At 37.0% G+C, this 12,471-nt stretch overlaps 1 protein-coding gene and 1 non-coding gene across 2 annotated transcripts in view; one reads left to right on the top strand and one right to left on the bottom strand.

The window, feature by feature from the left end:
- SNX13 (sorting nexin 13) overlaps positions 1–12,471 on the top strand; it is a 90,424-nt gene that overhangs the window by 14,640 nt on the left and 63,313 nt on the right. The gene's annotated exons all lie outside the window — the stretch shown is intronic.
- Positions 6,840–6,946, bottom strand: LOC126026752 (U6 spliceosomal RNA). The gene has a single exon (XR_007501973.1). It is a non-coding gene; the product is annotated as a U6 spliceosomal RNA (small nuclear RNA).

Genomic DNA, 12,471 nt, shown 5'->3' with positions numbered 1-12,471 from the left:
AAAAAAGTCACTAAAAGTAAACCATTGAATGGGCAGGAGAGATTGTATAGGCAGGGTCTTCAAACTATGGCCCGTAGGCCACATATTGTATTTATTTCCATTTTGTTTCTTCTAAATAAGATATATGCAGTGTGCATAGAAATTTGTTCAAATTTTTGTTTTTACTATAATCTGGCCCTCCAACAGTCTGGAGGACAGTGAGTTGGCCCCCTGTTTAAAAAGTTTGAGGATCCCTGGTAGACGGTAGGCAATTGCCTTGCATGTAGCCAATCTTGGTTTGATTCTCTGGCACCAGAGATATCAGTCTGAACCCTGCCAGGAGTCACCTCTCAGGAATAGCCCTTTGAGCACCTTGGGTGTAATACACCTCCCAAGATACCTACTGCTGCCAACACCACCACCAAAACAAACAAACAAACAAACAAAAAACCACACACACACACAACCCAAAACATGGAAACCCATGCAGCAGTATTTTAAGTAAAAAATGGAAACTAATTTTTGCTTTTTATTTTAAAAATTGTTTGGCCAGTTACTTCCATAGACATATATAAAGCACAAGGGAGGGGCCGGAGCACAGCAGTTGACCCAGGATGACCTTGGTTTGATTCCGGCATCCTATATGGTCCCCCTAGCCAGGAGTGATTTTTGAGCGCAGAGCCAGGAGTAACTCCTGAGCGTCATAGGGTGTGGTCCAAAAGCCAAAAAAAAGCACAAGAGAAAAATCAATAAAAATATCACTCTTCAAAGTAGAGTTCTTTTCAAGCTTTGATAAGTCTATAAAGTTATTCTTTTTATTATACTTTTATCTTCTCTCTGTTTTGCTACACAGTGAAGCAGCTTGACACAGAAACCCACGGCAAGGGGGCACGTCAGTATTAAGATGTCAGGAAATGATTAGAAAGAAGATAAAGTGATGGTATTGATGGGGAGAAAAATCTTGATTTGTATAATGATTTAAATGTTTAATAAATTAACTGTCTTTTCATATTTCTATGTATTTTTTACTTGCTGGGAACCTCTTATATGTGCCAAATGTTATAGTTGGCACCAGCAATACATCACTGAACAACACATACACAATTTACGTTCTCGTGAGACTTATAACATATGCTATATACAGGAAAATAAACAAGCAATTGAACATGATGGGATAAATGAAGATATTATCGAGTATCATGGAAATCTTGATCTAAAGAGAGAAGAGAATATGAAAGTGGGTTGGAAAAAGGAACATCAAGACTGGCTCTGAATGACAAGGAAAAATAGATATAGTTGGTATAATGTAGAATCGGAAGATGGTGCTCAGAAAATAAATTACCCGCTCGGAGATGGTGATGAAAGCTAGATTTTGGTTTAAAGTGGCTTAAAGCAGAGTTGCAGTGAAAGTTGATGGAAGTCAAATGTTGATGCTATAGTCAAAAGTTGACTATTGTGGAGGCCAGAAAGAGAATAGCACATAGGATGCTTGCATATCGCTGATCCGGTTTCAGTCCCTTGCATCACACTTGCCAGGAGTAAGCCCTGAATGCAGCTTACAAGGCCAAGAAACAAAACAAACCAAAAATCAAAAAGAGGTGGTGTGGGGGGAGAAGGCTGTGTATTGGCTAAATTATTCAAATGTTTGTTGAAATAAATTCAAGTTATATGGTACATAAGCTAAACTGTCTTACGTTAAGAATGGACTTTTTGGAGGCTGGAGGGGTGGTGTGAAGTGGTGTAAGGTTTCTGCCTTGTTGGTGCTAGCCTAGGACAGACTGCGGTTCCATCCCCTGGCATCTCATATGGTCCCCCAAGCCAGGGGTGATTTCTGAGCAAATAGCCAGGAGTAACCCCTTGAGCATCACCGGGTGTGGCCCCAAAACAAAGAGAATGGACTTCTGAAGAGCTATGTGACTGCACATTGAAATTACCAGCAAACATATACTGCTTACTAATGCTCATGACTTCACGGCACCATGGCAGTTTTTATGCTTCGTTTTCATCTGCAACTGTTTACTTTGTATGGCTTGTAAACTGGGCAGGGGGACTGAAAATGACCAGAGGAAATTCTGTTTATAGGAACTGCACAAGCAGAGAATTTTACTGGAAGGTTGGACTTGTTGATAGGCTCTTAAATAATGAAGTTGGGGCATGTGAAGAGTAAGTTGCTTTTGAGTGGATTTCTGGAGGAGCCACTTTGATTTCATGTGGTGAAGTTTTTGATTATTTTGGCATTTATGTTTGCCATGGAACCGCGTGATCCTAAAGGGCAGTTTTAAGGAGGAGGAGGGAAGCAGTTAGATTAGATTTATCTGTTGGTGGTGACCAAAGATAATAGGATATGGCGAATTCAGTATAAATCTTGTAAATCTATTCATCATTCCCATAATGAATAATAATTGGGAACTGGGGATAAAAATCCTGACTTTGCATCATCTTTATTATGTAGTTTGAACAGATTTTTTTGCTCTAAGCATCTCAGGGTTCTTGCCTCTGCTTTGCCATTGGCAGGACATGGCTTTGAAGTGTTAGGGCTTGATCAGTTCTACATAGCGTAGTTCCGCACACTAAGATATGCTGCTTGCATGCGTCTGACCTTCTGCTATTCCTAACAGGTTTGCCACTCTTTTACTACTTCTTTACTTTCACACTTGATGATTTTCAAAAATGATGTGACCATCTTTTGATACATTTTAATGTATTTTTTGCTTTTGGGTCACACCCAAAGTTTCTCAGGGGGTTGCTCCTGATTCTGTCCTCAGGAATTAATACTGGCAGTGCTCACGGGACTAGTTGGGATGCAGAGGATCCAGGTCAGCCACTTGCAAGGCCAATGCTCTATCCACTGTACTATTGCTCCAGTCCTACTTACTTATTTTTAACAGTATAGAAATAGAATAGACTTATAAACTAACAAGACCTATATTCTAGATATGTGCTCTTTTGTATATATTATTATACTCTTGTGCAGAGAGAATCAAAGTAGTTTCACAAACATTAAATTATAATGCTGGGGCTGGAGAGATAGCATGGAGGTAAGGCATTTGCCTCTCATGCAAAAGGTTGGTTGTTCAAATCCCGGCATCCCATATGGTCCCCGAGCTTGCCAGAGCATAGAGCCAGGAGTAACCCCTGAGAACTGCCGGGTGTAACCCAAAAACCAAAAACATAAGTTATAATGCTATTGTCATTAATAATTATAGTCTAGAGCAGTGGTCCTCAAACTATTGCCCGCGGGCCACATAATGTATTTGTTCCCGTTTTGTTTCTTCACTTCAAAATAAGATATATGCAGTGTGCATAGGAATTTGTTCATAGTTTTGTTTTTACTATAGTTCGGCCCTCCAACGTCTGAGGGACAATGAACTGGCCCCCTGTTTAAAATGTTTGAGGACCATTGGCACCACTGGCTAGAGTAACTAAAATAGAGACTATGGTCACTAAATTTAATCATTTTAATGTATAAGTTAACAATAGTTCGTTTTGCATGAATAAACTTGGAAATAAGTTTCAAATATTGCTATCATCAGAGTTCAGCACATTTATTATTTTTATAAAATTTAAGAAAAGTTTCTTTCATTTTTTGTGGTGCTGAAGATTGAACCTAGGGCTTCACACATGCAAGGCTTTATCACATACTAACCTATATCCCAACTTTCCATAAATAAAATAAAAAGAAAATTAAAATGAAAAACATTTTTAAACTTCTAACTTTTTAAAATTAGAGTACTGTGATTGACAGAGTCGTAGTTATGTTTCAGGTGAACATGTTCTAAACACCAACCCCACAACCAGTGTACCTGGGCTCTCTCTCCGAGCCTGCATTCTCAACAGGCACATTTTAAGTTGGGTTGCTGTAATCTGGATTTCATGCTTTTAATGGCTTGGGTATATAACTATCACTCCTCCCACCACCAGTGAACCTGGGGCACTTGTCCCCTACCTCTTCTTATTTCCTATCTCTCTCTTCTTGCTACTCCTCTCAATTTCTTTTCCTTTTTGTCCTTTTGCTTCCTGTAATCTGGAGTTAAGAGTGAAGGTGTTATCTCCTCTTTGCATTCCTTTTTCATTTGTTTGTTTTTGGGTCACACCTGGCAGCACTCAGGGATTACTCCTGGCTCTACGCTCAGAAATTGCTCCTGGCAGGCTTGGGGGACCATATGGGATGCTAGGATTCGAACCACCTGTAGTGCATGCAAGGCAAACACCCTATCTTCATGTTATCTTTCCAGCCCCTTCCTCTTTGCATTTATTCTTCCAGATCTACATGTTATAAATGAGATTATCATGTTTTTCCTCCTTCTTGTGGTTTACTTTTCTTAACAAATTGCAGTAAATTGCATGCTTTTGTCGTTTTTGCAGCTGCATAATATTCCATTTTGTATATATACTATACCTTTATAATGAACGCCTAGATTGATTCCATATCTTTTGGTGTTCATATGCTTAATGGCCCCAAGCCCAGTATTTTCATCTAGGGAAAGTAGACCTGGAGCAAGGGTCACTGCAGGCCCCAGGAAATAATCAAAACAAAGCTTAGAGTGAAATATGGGTGGCCTAGTAGCAATCTTATCTTGTCAAGTCAAGAGAGAAAGCTGCCTGCCAGACTGATGATGTTTTTCTTTTTTTTTTTTTTCCTGGTTTTTCGGGCCACACCCGTTTGATGCTCAGGGGTTACTCCTGGCTAAGCGCTCAGAAATTGCCCCTGGCTTGGGGGGACCATATGGGACGGCGGGGGGGGGGGGGGTGGAACCGCGGTCCTTCCTTGGCTAGCGCTTGCAAGGCAGGTAGGTATCTTTTATTGAGTACAGAGACCACCTCTGGCAGGGGACTAAGGACTGAAGGCCTATCCTGAGCCAGTTTTGCCCAGGTTCTTGATACATGCTAAGTAGAAAAATCTGTTTTGGGTAAAACCAAGTTGTAAACAAACAGAAAGAAACCAGGGAGATTCTTTGTTTTAGGTGGAACCAAGTTGTAAATTGTAAACCAACACATATGTCCTCTTGAATGAATGTTTTTGTGTCCAGAAGAGAAATTAACTGGGTTGAATGGCAGATCAATTCTTAGTTCACTGAGAAACCTCCAAACTGTTTTCCATAGAGGTTGAACCAGACAGCATTCCCACCAGCTGTGGATGAGAGTTTCTTTCTCATCACATCCCCATCAGCACATACTGTTCTCAGTGTTTTTGGTATTTACCATTCTCACTGGTGTGAGATGATATCTCAATTTTTTGTCTTGATTTTGATTTCCCTAATAAGTGTTGCGGGACACTTTTTCATGTTCCTGTTGGCCGTCTTCCTGTTGGCTCATTTCCTTTCCCCTTTTTTTTATTTTAGTTGTTGATGTTGATCTTTGCAAATAGTTTATATATTCTGAATACCAGTCTTTGGCCTGATGCAAATATTTTGCTCATTCATTATCTTTTAGTTTTAGCCCATGTATTTTTTCTTTTTGCCATGCAGAAACTTTAATTTTATATAGTCTATTGTTAGTTCATTTTTTTATTCTGTTGCCTTTGCCAATGGCATTGTATAGGATTCTTCTTGTATTCCCCATTTTACTGATACTCTGTTGGTTGAGCCCCCCATATACTCTGACATATACAAATTTCTTTCCATCCACACACTGTCTTTTGTTTTTGCTCGACACCCAGCAGCTGTGTTCAGAGCTTACTCCTGGCTCTACTCACGGGTCACTCCTGAGACCCCATAACCATATGAGATTCTGATACTTTCTCTCTGGCTCCTCACTCATTTTTAATCTAACCACTTTGAATCACTTCTCTGAGGAAGATACATAGAAAGCCAGGAAAAAATATTCCACATGACTTCTTAGGGAAATCTAAATAAGACAATGACTTTGTAGATGTTTCCCTGTATGAAATCAACAGTGGCCTTCTGGTTGTCAAGTTCTTTGGTTTTTCTCTTTCTTTTTAATCTGCTGAGCTGGTCAGCTTTTGAACACTGTTCATTCCCTTTTTTCTTAAGGACTAGCCTCTTAACTTCTGCTACCCTTCTATGACTGGTTCTTTTTCTGCCTTTTTTAAGCATGCCATTTCACTTATCTTCATACACTTTCTTATTATGTCCCTATAAATGTTAATGTGATATCAGTATCCTTGGATTATTTTTTCCTTCGGATTTTCTGTCCTTTTCATGATTATCTTAGGTTTTTTTTTTTTTTTCAGATTCCTATTTGGCCTTAATGTCATTTAAGGTCTTCCACGCCTTAAAATTTATATATCTACTTGTTGGCTCTCTTCACTTGTGATCACTTATGTATTTGTAACCCTTCACATGTCTTGTACTAAACTTAACTCTGACTCCATTCACAAAACAAAATGTATTCCCTATGACTCTTGTTCTACATCTGATTAGGAGTGACAGTTCACGAATTCACTCATTTATTAATTATGTTAAAAAAAACTATGGTGATGGCCCCATTCTTCTGCTTCATGCAGTTAGTCATTGAATGTAATAATGAGTGGGTACTATAGGTATTCTCTAATTTGCAGATGTCTGTTCATTTCTAATTTCTCTGCTTTTTCTTTTTATAGAGAGATGTTTATTATTTATTATTTTTAAGAATTTAGTTAGACTTATATTTTTTTAAATAAAGGTCGGGAATTCATGCATGCATACAACATACCAATACGAGGTCCACCATCATAGAGCCCATTTATCTCTACCCTTGTCTCAGGGTCTCCCCGGACTTGTATTCCCCCTTTACCACTCCCTGCTTTCACCATCGCACTACTTTACCATCTGCATCTCCTTCCTTTGAACAAAACCTTCAGTTGCTGCCACATGGGCAGTTTTCCTTGCTTCAATGCTTTTGTTTCCTTTTTTTTTTTTTTTAATATGGAACACTTCATGAATTTGCGTGTCATCCTTGCGCAGGAGCCATGCTAATCTTTTCTGTATCGTTCCAATTTTAGTATACATGCTGCTGAAGCGAGCACATTGTTTCCTTTTTTTTAAACTTGACGTAACCATTCTCCTATGTACTGTCATCCTTTGACAATCAGTGCTATCTATTTCTAAATGCTCACTACATTTTATTTATTTATTTATTTATTTTGGTTTTTCGGGCCACACCTGTTTGATGCTCAGGAGTTACTCCTGGCTAAGCGCTCAGAAATTGCCCCTGGCTTGGAGGGACCTTATGGGACGCGGGGGGATCAAACTGCGGTCCTTCTTTGGCTAGCGCTTGCAAGGCAGACACCTTACCTCTAGCGCCACCTTGCTGGCCTCTCACTACATTTTATTAACCCTATTTCCTACCCTTCAAGTTGAGCCAGGTAATGTGGTCTTTCATGCTCTGTAATAGCTCTGTCTTACCATTTACTATTTTCTACTGATACGTGGCTCTTTTCTGTAGACAGAGCTTCTTGAGGCCAGGAATAATGCTTTTCTATAAAATTTGAATCCGACTTGTAGAGCACAAAGTGCTTGAGAGGTGCATGAAAGAAGCTATTAGTCTAGAATGGACAGATATAAATAAGTTATCTGCTGAAAATTTTAAACAGTACAGTGGAAATTCCAAAAGAACTGGAGATTCTTGGGCCAGAGCGATAGTACAGCGGTAGGACATTTTGCCTTACACACAGCCGACCTGGGACCTACCTGAGTTCTAGCCTCTGCATCCCAGATCGTCCAGAGCTTGCCAGGAGCGATTTCTGAGAGCAGAGCCAGGAGTAATCTGTGAGTGCCAGGATGGCCCCAAAACAAACAGAAGAACTGGAGATTCTCTTTGAGTAGAGGGAAATTTGAATATGAGAGTTTGTTTTAAGGAATATACCACATTTGAATTGTTCTTTTTTAGGTGTAAGGCATACCTCCAGAAGTGCTCAGGAATCAGTAATTCCTGGAGGGCTCTGGGGACCATATAGATGCCAGGGATCTAACCCTGTGTGTGGCAAGCACTCCACCCATTGTAGCCCTCGGTTGGTTCTTGAAGGGGAACTTGTCTATCAGGACACTTGATGGATGAGATCATTTTGGTAATAAGGTGATTGCAATAGAAAGGAGGTGGAAATTGTCCTGCTTCCAAGGTTTTAGTAGTGAGAAAGGAGATCTCCAGGGAATAATTAGGATTCTATATAATGATTTGTTGGATGTGAGAGTACCAAGATAGTAGTCCAAAATAATGTTTAGAGTTCTCATTTCAGTAGTTGGATGGATGTTTTACTTCCATAAGAAAATACTCATGTATTCAGGAAATATATTTGGGGTGTGTAATTTTGGACTTGATTTTTGAATGGTACCCATTAGGCAGTCAGGCTCAGTATACATTTAAATATACATTTATGATTTTGGTGAAGTAAGGTAATTTTTATTGAAATTATTTACAAAAATATGAGAGGAGAGGGAGAAGTATGTTCAAGAGAGAACACAGGGTTCTACAATGGAAATAGAGAAGCAGAGAAACAGACAAGCAAGTTATGTTTGCTCAAGGGAGAAAAATGGGCTTGAAGAGCAAACCTGAACCTGCATTTTAGACATGCAGAAGATTCTAATCTAGAATGGAAGCACATTTTTGGAAGTCATATTATGTATGAATTAGTTAAAAACAAGAGGAGTAGAAAATAAGACTACTTAGGAATGACATATATATTATGCCATCAAACTGGGAGAATTAAGTCTTCTGCTTAAAGATAGTCAGAAAGTATTAATTCTTGATCTCTGTCATATATTTTCTTCTGCTCTTTCCTGCACTAACATTTTAGAAATTTCCATTTTCCAGTTTCTATTTTTGATTTTCTAATTCATTCTTTTCACTCTAATTCGTTTACAGTCTCCTAAATCTATTTGGCCTACTACCCTCTTTTCAGAAAAAGAAAAAAATCACTGAACACTCCTTTGGGAATTTACCTTCATTGAACAGACTAGCTAGTACCACAGGAAGGTACTACCTCCTCTCTGGATTCACAGATCTCTTTGGAAAGGGTGTTTGGAGTGGAGCGATAATCAAACTTTGGAAAATACCGTTTTAGAGCCTTTTTAGTTTAGTTATTTCTTTGAAGTGTTGATTGCTAGAAAAGAAAAGAAAATGCTTAAATTAGAAAGGTGAATTTAGATACCTTTATAAAATGGACATATTTATATTTTCATTTCCACTAAGAAATAGACTGACTGTTGTACTTTAAATATATCAGTGTTTTTTGTCCTTTCCTTTTTGGTAATGACAATATAGATATATTTATTATAGATAAAATATAGTATAGATAAATCATATATCTATAGTATAGATAAAAATAATGCCCTTTATATTGAAGTATCTGTAAAATTATGTTGATAAATATTGGACTCAGCATCATCAGGTAAAGTGAGTTTTGAGAATGTGATAGTTGATTTTCAGGGGGTTTATGGCATTCAGCTTTCTCCTGTTACTGCCTTTCAGAGATACGGTTTCTCTGATTTCAGATTTTTCAAGAACAGTCAGAAATCCTGAGCTTTTAGTGCAATTTAGGATGCTTATTCAGATTTTTAAAAATACTGTATTAGCCAACGAAAACACCAGTTTTGATTCTTAATCTTGATTTGTTTTTTTTTGCAATAGAGACCAGCCTGCTTCATCGGCTGCGCTCTATGAGCTGTTAGGTGCTGCTGCTGCATGTTCGGCTGAGAGGAAATTTGATTTGAAGCCCTTGAAGACAGTAACGGAAAAGGAGGTAGGCAGGCTCAGTGTTTTGGTTTCGAAGATTGAATAATAACAATGTCAAAATCAGATGGGCTGAAGTCTAGCCCATCTGTTACAAATATTCTAGCAGTTAATCTTAACCGCTTTATAGCTTCTGACTAGCTGAAGTCCTGATTCTGAGTACCACAACTGGCAACTTGAAACTGAAGTAGCTAGTTAAGAACAATAATTCCCATTATTTTATCCTTTATAGGAATGTAAGTTTGTCCATAGTTTTGCATTTTCCCCAAGAATGTAACAAACATGAATAGTAAATGTTTCAGTCATGGATTTCCAGATCTGAACACTTAATTTGCTAACTCACCATGTTAACTTTATTTTTGGTGAATAAAGAGCAAGAACTGATCTTTTTTTTCTCTTAAATATAGAAAAGTTCCCTATATATACATGTATATGTATATATGCATTTTAAAAATGTGTCACAGATGCTAGGTGTTAGGGAAGCATTTTTTTGGGGGTGACTAGAATAGAATCTAGGTATAGCTAGTTGAACATGTTAACTGTATATGCCAGTTAAAGTTTTGATCTAAAATTTTTTTTCATATTTCACACCTGATATTTGGTTTCTTTGAGCTTTTATTTTGATACCATAGCAACACATTTAATACACACTTTTGTACTTTATTATGAAGTTAAATAAACTTTTTGTTTAAACAATTTGAATTTAGGACTTTTTCTTAGACTACAAGCAGATTTCTCTTATACTTCCCATATAGACTCATTATCAACAGTACACACCAGAATGATAACATTTTTTCTTTTTTTTTTCGCTGAATGAAACTATATCGGAACACTATACTCGACCATAGTCTTTAGTTTACCTTGGGGTTTATTGCTGGTGTTGTGTATTCTATGGGATTGGACAAAAGTACAATAATATCTATTTTAACACCATACAAAACATTTTCAATCCTAAAAGTTCTCTGGCTTACTCTTCTTCTCTGTCCCTTGTTCCAACCACTAAATTTTTGGTGTTCTTTATTTTTCCTCTTCCAGAGTGTCATATTGTTGGAATCATACAATACGTAAAAACTTACCTTTTCAAATTAATTTTCTGTCACTCTCTAGTATACATTTAGGATTTTTCTTAATGGTTTGAAAGCTCTTATTTTTTAGTGCTGATGAATATTCCAGTGTTTATCTGTACCATAGTTTATATATTTATTTGCTTGTGTAGGCCATCTTAGTAGTTTTCCATTTTTGATACCTGTAATAAACATCCCTGTGTCATTTTTACAGGGTTTATCAGTGTGATCTCCTTTGTATAAATACCACAGAACATCACTACTAAATTTTATGGTAAGCATATGCTTCACTTTAAGGAATTGGCTACACTGGCTACCTAAGTGACCTTTCCACCAGTGTACTGGTGCAGTGTACAAGAGGTGTATTCCCAGTATCTTCATAGTAAGTGGTAAACATGCAACAGCATCAGTTCTCCTATGGTCATTTAATTATGTATGAGTATACTGTTATTTTAATTTGTCTCTCCTTGATGGCCTATGATGTGGTTTTACTTGCTTATATATCTGGTGAGGTATATATTTTAATAGTTGATCCTATTTAAATTCACATTTGCTTTTTTCCTTATTGTTGAATCTTGGGTTCTTTGTATATTTTAAATCCTATCATTTAGGATTTTTACAAGTATTTTCTTCTAATCTTTTCTCTTTTCTTTCTCATTCTAAGTATACTGTCATAGCAGAGATTTTTTTATTTTGATCAAATTTATCAGTTTAATCAGATTTATCTTATCTCATGAATTGTATCCTCGATGGATGTATGTAGATTTTCTCCCCTGTTTGATTATGGAGTTTTGAGATTTTGTTTTTCACATACATGATCTATTTCACTTCATTTTATTGATAGGTATTAGGTAGAATCATTTTATATTGAAGGAGGATTGCTAATTTTTTTCAGCATAATTTGTTGACAGATTTTTTTATATATATTATGGGAAATACTAGAATGTGTTTTTATTCCTCACAACATTAAAAATATTTGTAAATGGAATTTAAATAAAGAATAAATAGCCAGGAATGCTTATGTTCAGTTAACAAAGGTTATATTCTCTCTTTCAAATCAAGTAATACTCTCCCTGTGTTATACTTTTAGGGTTTTTTTTGTTTGTTTTGGGGCCACACCCGGTGATGCTCAGGGGTTACTCCTGGCTATATGCTCAGAAATCATTCCTGGCTTGAGGGACCATATGGGACATCAGGGATCAAAGGAGGTTCGTCCTAGGTTAGCACATGCAAGGCAGACACCCTACTGTTTGCACCACCACTCTGCCCTTGTATTACTTTTAAATAGGCTTAGCATTTCTGAATCTTTTGCATTTCATTTAGGTAGTTTCTGTTTGATAGTTTCAAAGGGAATTTAATGATGTTTAAGTTCTGGATGTTTTATTTTTTTTATATTACTAAACATTGTCTTTTTATTATGACATTTGTATACTCATTCAAGGTATACCTTTTAATTTGTGAGCATGTTGAGTATAGAAGCAGACTCACTTAAGTATAAGGTCCAGTAGCTACCTAATTATAGTCTATATGAAACTACCAGCAAAATAATTATTTTAAGGGATAGTCATTTTCATAAGTTGTACACAAACTCAAACACAAAATGGAACAGTAACATTAGTTTTGTATGAAATCGTTGTTTCTAACTCCATTGTTAAAATTTTGAGGACTTATTGTATTACGGATATACCTGCTATTTTATTGAACTGAGTCTAGGTATCTTATATATTGAAGGACTCTCCCTATGTCATATGTCTATGCT

Source organism: Suncus etruscus, chromosome 13, assembly GCF_024139225.1.
Source record: "Suncus etruscus isolate mSunEtr1 chromosome 13, mSunEtr1.pri.cur, whole genome shotgun sequence".
Classification (NCBI taxonomy): Eukaryota; Metazoa; Chordata; class Mammalia; order Eulipotyphla; family Soricidae; genus Suncus; species Suncus etruscus.
The sequence above is the reverse complement of the archived record's forward strand: the minus strand, read 5'-3'. Positions and strand labels throughout refer to the sequence as shown.